General features: G+C 40.4%; 1 pseudogene across 1 annotated transcript; it reads left to right on the top strand.

The window, feature by feature from the left end:
* The first annotated feature begins 2720 nt into the window (after positions 1-2720).
* LOC308264015 (zinc finger protein 131-like) lies at positions 2721-4545 on the top strand (annotated as a pseudogene). Its single transcript has one exon. The product of its transcript is annotated as a zinc finger protein 131-like (transcript).
* The last annotated feature ends 1588 nt before the right edge of the window (positions 4546-6133 follow it).

Here is a 6133-nt window from a genome sequence, read left to right as displayed (position 1 = left end):
ACAAGAGTACACCAAAGGGTATATTCCCACAGCTCCTGGCCTAAACCCAATATTTCTTGTAGATTCTACATGGAGGCCAAAAAAAGGGAGTTAACAAGTGAATGAAGACTGGCCTTGTGCCTACTTCTCCAAGTATCCTAAACTGTCACACTAACACACCCTCCTTAATGGATTTATTAAAACTTTAACCATTTTCTTCTTCCTGATTTTATAGCTACAACCTCTTTTCACGTGCTCTGTCAAAAAAGGAACAGTTTGTAGGTACCATCTTTCCTTAGAGGACTTGTAACTTTTAGAATGTATCTATTTGTTCTATACGTCACTTCTCAGATGGGTCCAGAGGAGTTATGATTTTGTCTTGTTGCTAGATTTGTATCTTTGTTTTGTGGTGTGGGATATATAGGGAGATAAATGAACAAGACTTACAAAATGTGATTGTTAAGTCTGAGTGATGAACTTCCAGGAAGGCAGCAACTGAGGGAAGCAGCACATATCAGTCCTGCTGGCACTTGGTTTCTATTACCATGAAAATAGCATTCTGACAAAAGAAAGAAACAAGCAAAAATATAAAAAGAGCACAATAAGTGAAAGGTGGCAGAAAAAAAAAGCTAGAAGGCAGATTAGAGAGCAAAACAGTACCTCACCCACCTCCAACAGCTATGGCTGTGGGCACTATGGCAGTGCCATCTTGCCTCACCATGCCAGGACTACCAGAGATCTCCAGCAAAAAAAAAAAAAAATAGTCAATGACTTGAAACAAAGTAAGCGGCTACAGCTCATCAGAATTATAAGTCATCAGTTCCTCCTGCCCAAACACTGACTATGACTTGCAACAGTGATGGCTGAGCTAACTGTTCCCCCTCGCAGAGACCCAGAGTGGCACTCAACAACACCATAAGTGAACCTGCCATCCCATGGGAGACTGCCCAGCACAGTCACAGTGACTCGTGCAGCCAGTGATGAACTCACAGGGTCAGACTTTGCTGTTCAACCTGGCAAAGGTGGGGATAGAGTTTGCTGTTGAACATAGAAGAGGATTGGATTAGCAGACAGCACCCAGGGACAATCAGGCAAAAAGGCCGACAGACTCCTGGCTCAGAACCCTAGTAGGACCTCCAAGATCACTACAGACCACACAAATGTGATGAATGGAGAGAAGTCAGACCAACCCAGCCCTAGCTATATAGAACAGGGACTTCTAGTATAAACTGAGTCTGATCTAAGCAGCACTCACCACCTATGGAGGCAGGGAGAGACTCGGGCTCTACATAGGTGGAAAGTGTGGAGGGAGACCTATGCTTAACACTAGATCTATCCCCATTGATACCAGCCATCTGCATACATTGAAGAGATATGGGCCCATCTTAAAAGAGCTAACCTAAGAATAATAGGCATAGAAGAGGGAATAGAAGGTGAAACCAAAGGGACCAACAATCTTTTCAAAGAAGTAATATTAGAAAAAATTTTAAATATAGTAAAAAGAGGTCGATACACAAGTACAGGAAACATAGAATCCCCTTTAGATAAGATCAGAGAAAAGGTTCACCATGCCACATAATAATCAAAATTACAAACAAAGAAGTCAAGGAGAAAATCTTAAAGGCAACAAAAACAAAAGACTAAGTGACATTCAAAGGCAAACCAATTAGAAACACCCCAGACTTCCCAAACCAAGTTATGAAAGCCAGAAGGGCATGGAGTAACATATTCCAAACTCTGAAAGAAAACAACTTCCAGCCAAAAATCTCCTACCCAGCAAAACTAACTCTCAAATTCAATGGGGGAAATAAAAATCTTCCACAACAAATGGAAGCTGAAAGAATTTATGTCTTTCAAACCAGCACTAGAGAAAATAATCAAAGAGATTAACTGCATAGAAGAAATAAGTAATACACGCCAAAACCAGAGAAACAAGAATTTCCATCAAGCAAACAACTAAGCAAAGAACAAACACTACCTCAAACAGAAGTTAAAACTCAAAATGTTAGGAATTAAAAATCATCTCTCAATAATCATGCTAAACATAAATGGCCTCAACTCTTACAATCAAAAGACATAAGGTCGGCCGGGCGTGGTGGCGCATGCTTGTAATCCCAGCATTCGGGAGGCTGAGACCTGGAGGATCGTGGTTCGCGGACAGCCTCAGCTACTTAGTGAGGCCCTCTGCAACTCAGTGAGACCCGGTTTCAAAATAAAGAATAAAAAATAGGGCAGGGGGTATAGCTCAGAGGTCGAATGCCCCTGGGTTCCATCCCCAGAACCGCAAAAAAAAAAAAAGACATAAGGTCGTCTGGGCATGGTGGTGCATGCTTGTAATCTCCACACTTGGGAGGCAGAGACAGGAGGATTGGGCAGGTTCAAAGCCAGTCACACTGGCTTAAGAGACCCTGTTTCCAAATAAAAATATAAAATAGGTCCGGGAGTGTAGCCTGGAAGTAGAAGGGCTTCCAGGAACCCCAGTACCACCAAACAAAACAAACAAACAAACAAACAAACAAACAAAAAAGGCATAAGGTCCAGCCTAGCCAGCGCAGCAAGGGTGGGCACAAGAGAGCCTGATCCCTAGTGTCCTGGACATGCTTGCACCTATGCATGGTGGCCTGGGCTCTCAGGAGGGCACATGCATCAGCTGGACCTGAGCAGCAGGCACATAGTGCTGTTGTGAGGAAGGTAGAGGATGAGCCATGGTTTAGGAGCAGGGCAAGAGCAACCCAACAGCCATGGAGGCTGAAGAGACCATGGAATGCCTCCAGGAGTTTCCTGAACTGATTGAATGAACAGCAAGAGTAGGACCAGTTTACAGACATCACCCTGATTGTCGACAGACACATTTTAAGACCCACAAGGCTGTTTGAGCTGCTTGCAGTAAGTTCTTTTACAAATTCTTTCAGTGTAGTAATGAACCTTTGTTGGAGATAGAAGGTGTTAGTGAAATGGCCTTTTGTCATTTAATTGAGTTCACATATACAGCAAAATTAATGATATAAGAAGAAGATGCATGACAAGCAGCAGAATTTGTACAAATGCTAGAAGCTATCAAAGCACTTGAAGTCAGAAACAAAGATAATTATGCCCCATTCGAGGAAAATACCACAGGGAAAAATGAGAGGGAAAAAAGAAAGATTGCAGAAATGTTATCATTGAGTCATTGCCATCTGCAGAATTATAACCTGTTGAAATTGGGGTGGAGATTGCTGAAGGCATAATTGAAGTGGAAGATGAAGGCATCAAAACATGAGAGGAAGTGGCTTCTGCAAAGCAATCCATAAAGTGCACGCAGAGCACTGGTTCCTCTGATGATGCCACTCTAGCACTGTTCACAGATATCACCAGCTAGTACATCAAGGTGATAGAAAAGGGCAGATTATTAAAGAAGATGGCTGTGCAACTGACCCATAAGCAAACAGGCAGAAGGAATTGAAATTATAGAACTTCTTCTGTCATTTGTGAAGGACTTGTTCCATTGTGAAAAATGTAACTATTCTTTTAAATTCTTTTACCATTTTAAGGAACATATGAATTCACACTCCATTCAGAGTTTCAAGTGTGAAATATGCAATAGAAGGGATCTTTACAAGAGCACATGGAAACAGCATCTAAATTGTTACCACCTTGAAGGTGGAGTAAGTAATAAGCAAAAAACTGGGGAGAAATTTACATATGTCAGTACTGTGAGAAACAGTTTGACTACTTTGGACATTTTAAGGAGCAGCTTTGAAAAAATACAGGGAAAAAATTGTTTGAGTGTCCAAATCATCATGGATGATTTGCTATGAATAGCACCCTTAAATGTCACCTCCCTTCATGCCAGACTGGAGCAGGGGCAAAGAAAGGAAGGAAGAAGCTTTATGAATGACAGGTGTGTAATAGTGTGTTTAATAGCTGGGACCAGTTCAAAGGTCATGTGGTAATACATGCTGGAGATAAACCCAACCATTGTACTCGGTGTGACTTGTTATTTATGCAAGAAAATGAATTAAGGAGGCATCTCAGTGATATTCACAATATTTCAGAGCATTTAGTAACTGAAGAAGTCCTTTCAGTAGAAACACATGTGTAAACTGAACCAGTGACATCAATAACTATTATCGAACAAGTTGGGAAGGTGCGTGTGTTACCACTCTTTAAGTCCAGGGGGATTCAGCACAAATGACTATGGAACAAGTCCATCCAGATATGCTACAGGACAGCCAAGTACATGATTCACACCTGAGCAAGCTTCCGGAGCAGGTCCAAGTGAGTTATCTAGAAGTGGGTCAAATTCAGACTGAAGAAGGTACTGAAATACATATAAAGGAGCTACATGTTGAATGGGTAAACCAGATGCCAGTGAAAGTACGAACTGAGCTTCTAGAAGCAGACTTGGATCACATGAATCCTGAAATCATGAGCCAAGAGGAGGGAGAGCCTAGCCAAGCAGATGCCACTGAGGCTTCCGAAGACGATCACAAAGGTGCTGAGGGCTTAAAGGCTAAACCAACAGTGGACACCCATGCTGAAAAGTCAGAGAATGAGGACAGAACAACTATGCCACGTTTAAAATGAAATAATGAATATATTTTGAAATTTATGTGTTGGGTTTTTTAACTGAGTTGGGCAGTGTCACTGTTCTTAAGTTACAGACAAGTGGACCAAAGTTAAACTATTTCCTGTTGTGCTAAAGTGTTTCTATCAGAACAAACTGGTGCCCCTACCCCACTTAATACCACAGAGTAGGCATCTTTCTTATAAATGAAGAGGAGCTTTGAACAGTATACTTCTAGAAGCTTAAATGGATTATAATCTTATTATATAATTGGGTATGAATGTTTCTATTTTTATTGTGGTAATGTTTTTTTCCTCTTCCCCAGGATATGGCCTTCCTCAAAAATTCTTTCCATATTGTAAAATCAAATGTAAAATCATTAGAATACATGTTTATGTATGTATTCTAAGGCATGTTGGGAAACTGAACATATAAGAAACACAAGGCTGGATGAAAAAAAAGTGCATTGCTTCTCTGCAGTTAATATTTGGCTCTGGCTTTCCTTGGTTTGAACAACATTCTTGTCTACCCCAATAGTCACAGGTGTCTCTGCAACAGAAACAGAATGGTGGTGGCAAAACTTCCAGAATGCTAAAAAAAAATCCACACCATGTGCCTTTTAAAACTTCTATAAACATGTGCCAACTAAACTTCTATAAAGCATCTCTGGTTCTTTCAAAGTTTGTGTTGTATGAAGCAATGTGGGCAGTGCTATAGTACTTCATATTTTTACTTACAATGACAACTAACAGTTCCTTTTTTTTTTTGTGGTTCTGAGGATAGAACCCAGAGGCCTTCTACCTCTGGGCTATATTCCCAGAACTATTTTATATTTTATTTGGAAACAGGGTCTCACTAAATTGCTGAGAGCCTCACTAAGTAGCTGAGGCTGGCTTTGAACCTATGCGATCCTACTGTCTCAGCCTCCCAAGCGCGGGGATTACAAGCGTGCGCCACCACGCCTGGCTTTCCTTTTCATTTAAGTTAGGTTGAGAAATTTTGCTTAATGGCAGCTGAGGGGCCTATTTTCATTTGGGAAAATTCACTTACATCTGTGGTCAACTTTATTTTGATGAGAAGTTGCACTAGTATTTTATCACCAGATGAAAAATAATGAGCAACATTTAAAAATTACTGTATTTAAAGTACAAAGAAAATCAGATATATAATAAATCAGATTTTGATTTGAATAGAATCTTTTCTCTACTTTTTTTTTTTCGGGTCTGGGGATGGAACCCAGAGGCATTTGACCTCCAAGCTACATCCCCTGCCCTGTTTTTTATTATTTATTTTAAAACAGGGCCTAAGTTGCAGAGAGCCTCATAGAGAGCCTCACTAAGGAGCGGAGGCGAACCATGGTCCCCAGTCTCAGCCTCCCGAATGCTGGGATTACAAGCATGAGCCACCATGCCCAGCTCCCCACTTCTTAATATAAAAATCATGTGCCATAACTTTTAAAGCCATACAAATAAGAATGCTAAACTATGGACTCAAAAGTAGGTGTGTAAATATTTTTAATCAGTGATATTTAGAAAATAAAAAATAACTACATAAAATAAAACAATATGCTATTTTATTTACTTGTTAAAAAAGACATTAGGTGGCAAA

This window comes from Muscardinus avellanarius (assembly GCF_963383645.1).
Source record: "Muscardinus avellanarius genome assembly, chromosome: 6".
Lineage (NCBI taxonomy): Eukaryota > Metazoa > Chordata > Mammalia > Rodentia > Gliridae > Muscardinus > Muscardinus avellanarius.
The sequence above is the reverse complement of the archived record's forward strand: the minus strand, read 5'-3'. Positions and strand labels throughout refer to the sequence as shown.